This window comes from Salmo trutta, chromosome 25, assembly GCF_901001165.1.
Source record: "Salmo trutta chromosome 25, fSalTru1.1, whole genome shotgun sequence".
In the NCBI taxonomy this organism is placed as follows: domain Eukaryota; kingdom Metazoa; phylum Chordata; class Actinopteri; order Salmoniformes; family Salmonidae; genus Salmo; species Salmo trutta.
Window position 1 is genome coordinate 33,289,461 of NC_042981.1, and position 11,892 is coordinate 33,301,352.

At 40.8% G+C, this 11,892-nt stretch overlaps 1 long non-coding RNA gene across 1 annotated transcript; it reads right to left on the reverse strand.

Annotated features, from left to right (window-relative positions):
- Nucleotides 1-232: 232 nt before the first annotated feature.
- Nucleotides 233-7,454, reverse strand: LOC115162453 (uncharacterized). Its single transcript, XR_003869553.1, has 2 exons — nt 7,124-7,454; nt 233-652 (listed from the first exon to the last, which is right to left on the reverse strand). It is a non-coding gene; the product is annotated as an uncharacterized LOC115162453 (long non-coding RNA).
- Between the last annotated feature and the right edge of the window lie 4,438 nt (nt 7,455-11,892).

Sequence of the window (11,892 nt, forward strand, 5' to 3'; positions counted from 1 at the left end):
TCTCTTTATCGTTTAAATCCTGACCCTCCAATCTAGATCGGGTCTCTTGTTCAATCGCTCAGTGCTGCTGAGACTCCTGGGTCCTCCATCTCATGAAAACTGCTACTGCATTTTCCTCTACACTTTTGGACATTTTGACCAGATTCATTAAGAGTTAAGACTTCTTCTTCTTAAGACTTCTCTCCCATTATTTATAAGGTGAAAAACACAAAATAATTGGCTATACAATTGGTTTCTTTATAATCAGTTTTTCTTTTTAATCAGTTTTCACATTTTTCATTGTTGTCGGGATGAGATGATGTACTGTGACTGTTTTTAAATTCAACCTTTAGCCAGGTAAGTAATTGGGAACACTTTCCCCCCAAAAAAGGTGATGATATGCCAGATTATAAAGCATGACTGAAAAATGCCTGATTCAATGTTGTTCCTAAAACATATCTACTGTGAACCTTTCTCCTCTCTGAGCCTTTTTCTTCCCCTGCTCCTGAATCCTTCTCTGCCCCTCCCATGCAGTCCTTTTGTTTATGTCTCTGGGTGCTTTAGTCCAGTCTTCTCCTGCCTCTCTGCTGCTGATGGAAGGGATTGGCCATGTTCATTTATACGACAGGTGAGCCAGCCCAGCTGCTACCTGTATCAGCCTACCTTACAACAGCTGTCGTACAGACACACATACACAGACGCACATGCATACACACACAAATGTAAAAAATATAAACATTCTCTACTCCTCACCGAATCATAAAGAAGCACATTGCATCTAGATATTATAAAACAAACAACTGAATGCCTTGTAGGCCAGTGAATTTCTGCTGATGAAACTTCCTGTTCATTATTATGACTCTTATATCTCTTTTTAATGACTTGGCTAGACTGGTTGATGCATCTCTGTCATTTTCCATGCCCCATTGTGACAGTCATAACATTCAGCCCTGAGATTCACCTTATGATGTGACTCAATTGCAGGAGACCAATAGATCAGTATTTACTCAAGTTATTGAACGACGGCGAAGCATCTAGCTGTACACCTGTCATTTGCTTTGAGTTCAGACGTGACGATCGCTACAGAGAGGTCTCCTGCCTGCCCTCTCTCGCCCCGACCTCTCGCCCCGACCTCTCGCCCCGACCTCTCTCCATTACCCTAGCAGACAGCCTTTGTCTAAGCACCATGTGGAAAATGAATACTCACTAATGGGTTGAGCAGCATGACACTGTGAAGGAAGAAACGGGGCAGCTGACAGACAAGGCGATGGGGGGGGGGGGGGGGGGGGGGGGGGGGGGGGGGGTCAGTAGACTGCATCTATTGCTCCTACCTGTCCACACCTACCTGGCCGGAGGTACACCTGTCACTGAGAATAAATCAGATACACAGTACACCGAATGTTACCTTCTGTTCCATGTTCGTTAAGATGTTATACGGCAGTGGCATCTGCCCTAACCAAGAAGGTTATAACTCTGAGTAGCACAGTCAATGAAGGGAAGTTGATGTCCAAGACTGAGCATGTATCCTTTAAGACAGATTTTCTGAAGTCTGTGTGGGTCAAAGGGCATTCGTCCTTTTTACCTTATGACCTAATCGCTTTTTACCTTACGACCTAATCATTTATTTGATTGCTCTTCTTGTTTCGGAAGAATCTACAGATGCCTGATGTGCAGAGATAGTGCCGGGCCACTTACTTGACGGTGGCTGTGCTCGGAGTCGGCCCTGCAGTGACCCATGACAAGTGTGGCTGATGTGTGCGTTGCCACCTCCAATGTGCCGCTATTAAGATTTTACCACTGCTCATAAATGTGCTCACTTTGATGTAGCGCATGTCTTTTCAGTCAGCCGATCTAAAGAGACTAAATAAAACACCTGATACTGGGTTTTATATCTATACATTTTACAGAGTTCTTTGATATCTTCAGCAAGATTAATTCAATCCCTTCAATTACGAACTTCTTACGGTAACTGTCCAGTGTTTCCAGAGTTCTATGAACTATGACCTATAATTAATTACAATATTAGTGAAATAGTTTTCCTTCCAAAAAATGGTAATCAGGCATGTTAATAAGCAGCTTTTCTGTGTTGGAATGGTGTGGGCGTACCCCAACAACAGAATGGTGTGAGTGTATACCGGTCATAAAAACATATTAATGTGAGTAGAATGCTGATTGGCCAGCTCATCTTTCTCTAGATCACTGATGGCCAGCTCATCCTCCACAGAAGCATAGCATCATACTCTATGAGGAAATAGCAAGCATTTTCGAAATGGTCTGTTTGAGATACAAGTTTGATGTGGGGTTTTTGATGTGCTTTTTCTCCAATTGATAATTTGGCTACGAATACACAAGTATAGGATGGTTCAACAACATTATTTGTGTATGAGTTAACAGAATATGAACTTTTAAAATAAGATTTTCACTGAACAGTTTTTAAAGTGGAACTGACAGCGTTTTAGCAATATGAAATCTTATTCAAATCTGTTCATACACTCTTAGAATAAAAGGTGCTATCTAGAACCTAAAACGTTCTTCGGCTGTCCCTATAGGAGAACCCTTTGAAGAACCCATTTTTGGTTCCAGGTAGAACCCTTTTGGGTTCCATGTAGAACTCTTTCCACAGAGAGTTCTACATGGAAACCAAAATGATTCTACCTAGAGCCAAAAGGGTTCTACCTGGAAACAAAAAGGGTTCTCCTGTGTATACACCCCAGGAAGAATATGACACATTCGATATAGTCATTTTCACATTTTCATTTAATTCATAGAATGTTTGGGAATTACATATACTTAGGCATTTGTGAAAGTTCTATAGCAATATAGAGTGGAAAACGGATGTGAGTTTGGACAATTAATAGACACTGCAGTAAATAAAACCTAATAAAAACATCTGTCTTGTCCAGGACGTTGTCTCCGCAGACCGGTGTACCATAGCCAGTCAGAGCTACAGTAGGCCTATATGGAATTAAGCCATTTGCCACACAGACCTGCCATCATTCACTTTGAACTGGACTGTGTGTTTACGTATATGCAGTAGCAACAGCGCAACTTTAAATCATTTGATCGCATTCGCCAAAAGCCACATAAATCACCTGAATGGATTTCTGCAAATATGTAAATACCATGGGAGTCATCTTACATTTGGGAACTTCACAGCCCTATTGATCAAACAACCATGAACAGGTACAGTACTCTCTCTCTCCCTCGGGTTGCCTATGCATATCAACAACAACAAGATCAACAACTAATGCTAGCCGGAGAGAGATGAGCTAAAATCTAACGAAGGAACACTAGATAAACCCTCTCAAACTTTCTCAGCTTTTAGTTGGCCATAAATTCTTTACTGATAAACGATGGGGAAGAGTAGCTTGCTCGTCCTTCTGCAGCTTGCCTGCCAATGCATTCTTGTCCCAACACATCTTTTGAGAACTGAATGGGAACTTGCCTGCCTGCCAAATACATTTGCTTGACAACTAAGATATATGCTAACTGTGGATAGCAGTCGTTCAAGTTCAGCATAGCTAGCTAGCAAAGCGATTCACATTCTTGCTAGCTAACCAAATGACACCTGCATCTCTAGCTGTAGCCACTGAAAAATGATATGAAGGGAAAAAGTCGGTCACTACCCCACTCCTCCAATGACATCCTCCCAGCAGCTAGCTAGCTAGTTAGCTAACATTAGGCTCCTTGTTTTTAGCTTGCTAAATAAATAGGTAGCTACATAAATAGATATGCTAGCCCAGGGGTATCAAACTCAATCAGCGCACGGGCCGTATTGAACATTTGGTGCACTCAAAATGTCTTGTGGTTGAGTAGCCAGACTAGGCTACTGCTCAAATGTTGCTGTAATAGGCCTACATGTTTTACCTTTGCATGGTGTTTTGCTGCAGGTTTAGTTTTTTGGTTATTCATTGTCAAGCTTTAAAAAGCAAAGCCAGACTGCAACATTTTAGTAGCCTAGCTAGGACTGTGGCATGTGTCTGTGCACTTTCCCTCCACTGCACGCTACAAACGGGAAAAACTAAAGCAGTGCAATTGAAGTTGAATTCCCCAAAGCAAGCCCATCAGGCTGTATTTTCATGAAGTAGATAACTCTACTTTTTACTTATTTATATTCGCTTGTTTGTCCTATTCAGTCCAAGGGCCTTGTGTTTGATATGTTCACTAGCCTATTAGCCACATTATGACTGACTTGTGATCATTGCCCTTGCTAGTTGGATTCAGTGGAGGCTGCTGAGGGGAGGACGTATCATAATAATGGCTGGAATGGAATAAATGGATTGGCATCAAACACATGAAAACCATGTGTTTGAAGTATTTGATACCATTCCACTAATTCTGCTCCAGCCACTACCATGAACCTGTCCTCCCCAATTAAGGTAACACCAACCTCCTGTGGTTTGATTGTATTGACATTCCTAGCCTTAGTTACAGTCGTCTGTTTTTGTTCAAAATATTGAGTCATTGAAACTGAAACTGAATGGGTGGAGATAACAAACAATGTTCCAGGCCAGCTGGGATTTATAACCTGATTGAAATATTTTTTGGGCTTCCAACAAATGTAATGGTGAATTATATTAATCATGCATTGAACTGCATCCATCTATTCTCTGAAAAATCCCATGGAATTTTGAGTCAAATATAACATATTTTTAAAACCTTTTATGAAGTTGGTTTTGTAGCATAAACTGGGAATGTGATATTTTTGACTGATATTATGATTGTCTGTTGGTTTAATGTCTGCAAAGTAGTTTAAATGGTGTCAGTTCCACTTTACATATTGCATTACTGTGTATTTCCATGCATTTGCGGGAAAGTGATTTATTTCAGTGTATAGCAAACAAAAAGCATATTTCCTTGTAACTACAACAACATTTTAAATACAAGTGAACACTATCCATCCCTTGATCACCTTTTCTAGATAAGAGTCAAGTACATTGACGGTGTCAAGTACATTGGCGGTAAGCTTTCCTTTCAAAGAGCAACTCACCATTAATGAATGACGTTTTCCATAGAATGGAATATTCCTTTGTTGTATGTGTAGGCCTGACAAAAGACTAGGGGTTAATGCAGTGCATTGCAGCTTAGGACACACTTTGCTCTTTTCAAATTTTAGCATTGGGCCTGTGACATCAAAAGGGCCTTTGAGCGTGTCGCTATGTTCAGTGAGCTTTCATCTTTTACCTCATTACAACTTTCACAGTGGCACAATGACTTGGCAACAAAGCTGTTGTCTGAAATCCTCTCGAGATGTTAGGCCCCCACGCCCTAACTCAGCCCTCAATGCTGTGACTCAACTCCTGCATTTGAATTACAGTAAGATCCCTGAAAGTGAGGATTCGTAACTCCTCAGATCAGACTTCACGATCACATCACAGTAAATCCCCACAGGGATCTTCTGCATAACATGAGTTGAGCTGATCAATGGGTCTACTTCGTTAGTTTCTATTGAGGCTTAGACACCATGTCCACAAAGAAAGCTTACAAGAAGTGAAACATACTGTTATTCTTTAAACAGTCTTCTTACCCCAAAAAATTGAAATGTTTGCAAATTGAATGTACCAGGTAGCTAGAATAAACAATTGCAAAGAATTTCAGACACGAAAAGGTAGACAATATTATATTTCTTCAAAATAGTACTTAAATTATATATAGTGTTTTTTATATAGTGTTTTTATTCTTAGAATATAAAATGACATTTGGGCTTTTTTTTCATTTCCAATATTCTATATCAAGACCCCAATATTTCTTCAATCAGATTCAGAAGGAAAACAAACACAGCTTTGAGTGAGCCCCTAGAGTGTGTGTACACACACACACACACACACTGAGAATTGGGCTCAAAAAGTCAGCTGGACAGTAGAGTTCCAGAGGTACTGCTGACCTAGTTTTGATCTCTGTCTGTCTGTCTCTCATTATCCCTCTTGTTCTCTCTCTGCTTCTCTCTCTGTCCTGCTTTCTCTCCCCCCCCCCCTCTCTATTGTTCTCTCAACTCATCTCTCTCAATTACATTTCAATTTAAGGGCTTTATTGGCATGGAAACATATGTTAACATTGCCAAAGCAAGTGAAGTAGATAATAAACAAGTGAAGAAAAACAGTAAACATTACACTCACAAAAGTTCCAAAATAATAAAGACATTTCAAATGTCATATTATGTGCAAATAGTTAAAGTACAAAAGGGAAGATAAATAAACATAAATATGGGTTGTATTTACAATGGTGTTTGTTCTTCACTGGTTGCCCTTTTCTTGTGGCAACAGGTCACAAATTGTGCTGCTGTGATGGCACACTGTGGTATTTCACCCAGTAGACATGGGGGTTTATCGAAATTGGGTTTGTTTTCAAATTCTTTGTGGGTCTGTGTAATCTGAGGGAAATATCTGTCTCTAATATGGTCATACATTTGTCAGGAGGTTAGGAAGTGTAGCTCAGTTTCCACCTCATTTTCTGGGGAGTGTGCACATAGCCTGTCTTCTCTTGAGAGCCAGGTCTGCCTATGGCGGCCTTTCTCAATAGCAAGGCTATGCTCACTGAGTCTGTACCTAGTCAAAGCTTTCCTTAAGTTTGGGTCAGTCACATTGGTCAGGTATTCTGCCACTGTGTACTCTGTTCAGGGCCAAATAACATTCTAGTTTGCTCAGTTTTTATCTTGATTCTTTCCAATGTGTCAAGTAATTATCTTTTTGTTTTCTCATGATTTGGTTGGGTCTAATTGTTTTGCTGACCAGCTTGCTTAGGGGACTCTTCTACAGGTTCATCTCTCTGTAGGTGATGACTTTGTTATGGAAGGTTTGGGAATCGCTTCCTTTTAGGTGGTTGTAGAATTTAACATCTCTTTTCTGTATTTTGATAATTAGTAGGTATCGGCCTAATTATACTCTGCATGCATTATTTGGTGTTTTATGTTGTGCACCGAGGATATTTTTGCAGAATTCTGCATGCAGAGTCTCAATTTGGTGTTTGTCCCATTTGGTGAGCGGTTCCCAGACCTCACAGCCATAAAGGGCAATGGGTTCAATAACTGATTAAAGTATTTTTAGCCAGATCCTAATTGGTATGTCGAATTTTATGTTCCTTTTGATGACATAGAAGGGCCTTCTTGCCTTGTCTATCAGATCGTTCACAGCTTTGTGGAAGTTACCTGTGGCGTGTAAGGATCGACGCAGGAGATGAGAAGCAGGTACAGGGAGTGAAGGTTTAATAGCTGACGGACATGAAACGGAACAGGAACAGCGTCTGGACAGGAACACATAACAACAATTAATGGGGACACAGGGAACACCACAGAGGAACAGACAGATATACAGGGGGTAATCAACAACGTGAAGGAGTCCAGGTGAGTCCAATGAGCGCTGCTGCGCGTAATGATAGTGACAGGTGCGTGTAAAGAAGGGTAGCCTGGTGCCCTCGAGCGCCAGGGAGGGTATGTTTAGGCCGAGATATGTATAGTTTTTTTGTGTGCTCTACGCAGGTATTCCCCAGGGGTACGCGCAATGCCATCAGGGGTACGCCAAATAAAAATGTGATTCACTTTTTACATTTTTTTATATATTTATTTCTTAACATTTTGAAACAGTCCATTTATATTTTCCAACGGGGCTATACATTTGGGTGAGTTTTTTTTCTTGCCTGAGTAGCCTCGTTTCACTGCCAAAAATACAATTCAACCATCTAGTGTTCAGCGAAATAACAACACAATGTCAAATACAGGTAGCCTAGTCAAATAATTAACATCCAATCACATTAACCGTTACTCTCTTGCGGGAATTCCACTAACGGTCCGTATGTAGCCAAACGTAGCTGCTGCTCATGTTGGTATCTGTACTGATGGCGCAAAAGCCATGACAGGGAGACATAGTGGAGTGGTAACGCGCGTGCAAGCAGTTGCTCCCGATGCCACTTGGGTACACTGCAGCATCCACTGAGAGGCTCTTGCTGCCAAGGGAATGCCTGACAGCTTGAAATACATTTTGGACACTACAGTGAAAATGGTTAACTTTGTTAAAGCAAGGCCCCTGAACTCTCGTATATTTTCTGCACTTTGCAATGATTTGGGCAGCGGCCATGTAAAGCTTTTACAACATACAGAAGTGCGCTGGTTATCAAGAGGCAAAGTATTGACACGTTTTTTTAAATTGAGAGACGAGCTTAAAGTTTTCTTTACTGACCATCATTTCCACTTGTCTGACTGTTTGCATGATGACGAGTTTCTCACACGACTGGCCTATCTGGGTGATGTTTTTTCTCACCTGAATGATCTGAATCTAGGATTTCAGGGACTCTCTGCAACTATATTCAATGTGCGGGACAAAATTGAGGCTATGATTAAAAAGTTGGAGCTCTTCTCTGTCTGCATTAACAAGGACAACACACAGGTCTTTCCATTATTGTATTATTTTTTTGTGAGCAAATGAACTCAAGCTTACGGTCAATGTCAAATGTGATATAGCAAAGCACCTTAGTGAGTTGGATTCGCAATTCCGCAGGTACTTTCCCAAAACGGATGACGCAAACAACTGGATTCGTTATCCCTTTCATGCCCTGCCTCCAGTCCACTTACCGATATCTGAACAAGAGAGCTTCATCGAAATTGCAACAAGCGGTTCAGTGAAAATTTAATCAGAAGCCATTGCCAGATTTCTGGAATGGGCTGCGCTCAGAGTATCCTGTCTTGACAAATCATGCTGTTAAGACACTGATGCCTTTTGCAACCACGTACATATGTGAGAGTGGATTCCCAGCCATCGCTAGCATGAAAACTAAATACAGGCACAGACTGTGTGTGGAAAATTATTTAAGACTGAGACTCTCCAATACAACCCAACATTGCAGAGTTATGTGCATCCTTTCAGGCACACCCTTCTCATTAACCTGTGGTGAGTTATTCACCATTTTTGATGAACAAATAAGGTTTTATATGTAAGATGGTTAAATAAAGAGCATCATTATTGATTATTATTATATTATTATTTGTGCCCTGGTCCTATAAGAGCTCTTTGTCACTTCCCACGAGCCAGGTTGTGACAATAACTCACAGTCATTCTTATGTTTAATAAATGTATCGTATAGTGTGTGTGTGGCAGGCTTACAATGATGTCAAAAACAACATTTGAGAGTACGCTGAACCTGGTGCAAGAGAGGGTATGCAGCTGGAGGTTGAATGTTTGAAGGGGTACGGGACTATAAAAAGTTTGGGAACCACCGCTCTAGGGCAACAGTGTCTAGATGGAATTTGTCTTTGTGGTCCAGGCAACTGGATTTTTTTTGGAACAACATTATTTTTGTCTTACTGAGATTTACTATCAGGGCCCAGGTCTGACAGAATCTGTGCAGAAGATCTAGGTGCTGTTGTAGGCCCTCTTTGGTTGGGGACAGAATCACCAGATTATCAGAAAACAGTAGACATTTGACTTCAGATTCTAGTAGGGTGAGGCTGGTGCTGCACACTGTTCTAGTGCCCTCGCCAATTCGTTGATATATATGTTGAAGAGGGTGGGGCTTAAGCTGCATCCCTGTCTCACCCCACGGCTCTGTGGAAAGAAATGTGTTTTTTTACTGCACACTTGTTGTTTGTGTACATGGATTTTATATTGTCGTATGTTTTTCACCCAACACCACTTTTCATCAATTTGCATAGCAGACCCTCATGCCAAATGGAGTCGAAAGCCTTTTTGAAATCAACAAAGCATGAGAAGACTTTGCCTTAGTTTTGGTTTGTTTGTTTGTCAATTAGGGTGTGCAGTGTGAATATGTGTTTTTTATCATACGGTAATTTGGTGAAAAGCCAATTTGGCATTTGCTCAGTACATTGTTTTCACTGAGGAAATATACGAGTCTGATGTTAAGGATAATGCTTAGGATTTTCCCAAGGTTGCTGTTGATGCATATCCCATGATAGTTATTGGGGTCAAATTTGTCTCCACTTTTGTGGTTCCAAATATTGGGGAAGATGCCAGAGCTAATGATGATGTTAAAAAGTTTAAGTATAGCCAATTGGAATTTGTGGTATGCATATTTTATCATTTCATTGAGGATACAATCAACACCACAGGCCTTTTGGGGTTGGAGGGTTTGTATTTTGTCCTGTAGTTCATTCAATGTAGTTGGAGAATCCAGTGGGTTCTGGTAGTCTTTAATAGTTGATTCTAAGATTTGTATTTGATCATGTATATGTTTTTGCTGTTTGTTCTTTGTTATAGAGCCAAAAAGACTGGAGAAGTGGTTTACCCATACATCTCCATTTTGATTAGATAACTCTTCATGTTGTTGTTTGTTTAGTGTTTTCCAATTTTCCCAGAAGTGGTTAGAGTCTATGGATTACATTGAGCTGATTCCTGACGTGCTGTTCCTTCTTTTATCCGTAGTGTATTTCTGTATTATTTTAGTGATTCACCATAGTGAAGGCATAGGCTTAGGTTTTCTGGGTCTTTGTTTTTGGTTTGATAGGTTTCTTGATTTCTTTCTTAGGTTTTTGCATTCTTCATCAAACCATTTGTCATTGTTGTTAATTTTCTTCGTGTTTTCTGTTTGACATTTTTAGATTTGATAGGGAAGCTAAGAGGTAAAATATACTGTTTAGGTTTTCTACTGCCAAGTTTACACCTTCACTATTACAATGAAACGTTTTGTCCAGGAAGTTGTCTAAAAGGGATTGAATTTGTTGTTGTCTAATAGTTTTTTGGTAGGTTTCCACACTACTTTCCTTCCATCTATAGCATTTCTTAATATTATTCAGTTCCTTTGGCTGATTCCTCATGATAGAGTAGTGCTCTGTTCAAGTAGACTGTGATTTTGCTGTGATCTGATAGGGGTGTCAGTGGGCTGACTGTGAACGCTCTGAGTGACTCTGGGTTGATGTCAGTGATAAAGTAGTCTACAGTACTACTGCCAAGAGATGAGCTATAGGTGTTCCTACCTTAGGAGTCCCCTCGAAGCCTACCATTGACTATGTACATTCCCAGCGTGCGACAGTGCCGCAGGAGTTGTGACCCGTTTTTGTTGGTTATGTTGTCGTAGTTGTGCCTAGGGGGGCATATGGGGGAGGGAATGCTGTCTCATCCAGGTAGGTGTTTGTCCCCCTGTGTGCTGAGGGTGTCAGGTTCTTGTCCAGTTCTGGCATTTAGGTCGCCACAGACTAGTACATGTCCCTGGGCCTGGAAATGATTGATTTCCCCCTCCAGGTTGGAGAAGCTGTCTTCATTAAAGTATGGGGATTCTAGTGGGGGATATAGGTAGCACACTGGAGGACATTTTTCTCTGTTGAGATAATTTCCTTTTGAATTTCTAGCCTAATGTAAAATGTTCCTGTTTTGATTAATTTAATAGAGTGAGTTAGGTCTGCTCTATACCAAATTAGCATACCCCCTGAGTCCCTTCCCTGTTTCTACCCCCCCTCCTCTTGTTCTCTCTCTGCTTCTCTCTCTCTGTCTCTCTCTCCCGCTCGTTCTCTCTCAGCTTCTCTCTCTATGTCTTTTTCTCCCTCTTGTTCTGTCTCAGCTTCTCTCTCTCTGTCTCGCTCTGCCTTTACAACTTAATTTCCTCTCCTGTTGATTTGGAGTGTTTGTTTTAAAACACTTTTATCATCTCTGCTTTACAGGCTCACTGTAATTGCTGGGTATGAAACGAAAGACCTGTAAAACACACAAATAAATTTTGACTGATACAAAAGGTGTCCGTCTGACCCAGGTCATGTAGAAAATAACAAATCTAATGAATTGCCCTTATTGTGTAGACTTTCCGTGCTGCCTGTTTTCCAATCATAGACCTACCAATCAGAGCTAGGCTTTTGTTAACGTTATCGTGCTGTTCATTTATCTCGCTGCCGGAAAGCCGTGTTCAGTTAACGCCATCATATCATCTGATTGTGTTATCAAAGTTGTGCTACAGAACGCTCTCAGTCGTTTTACAAAG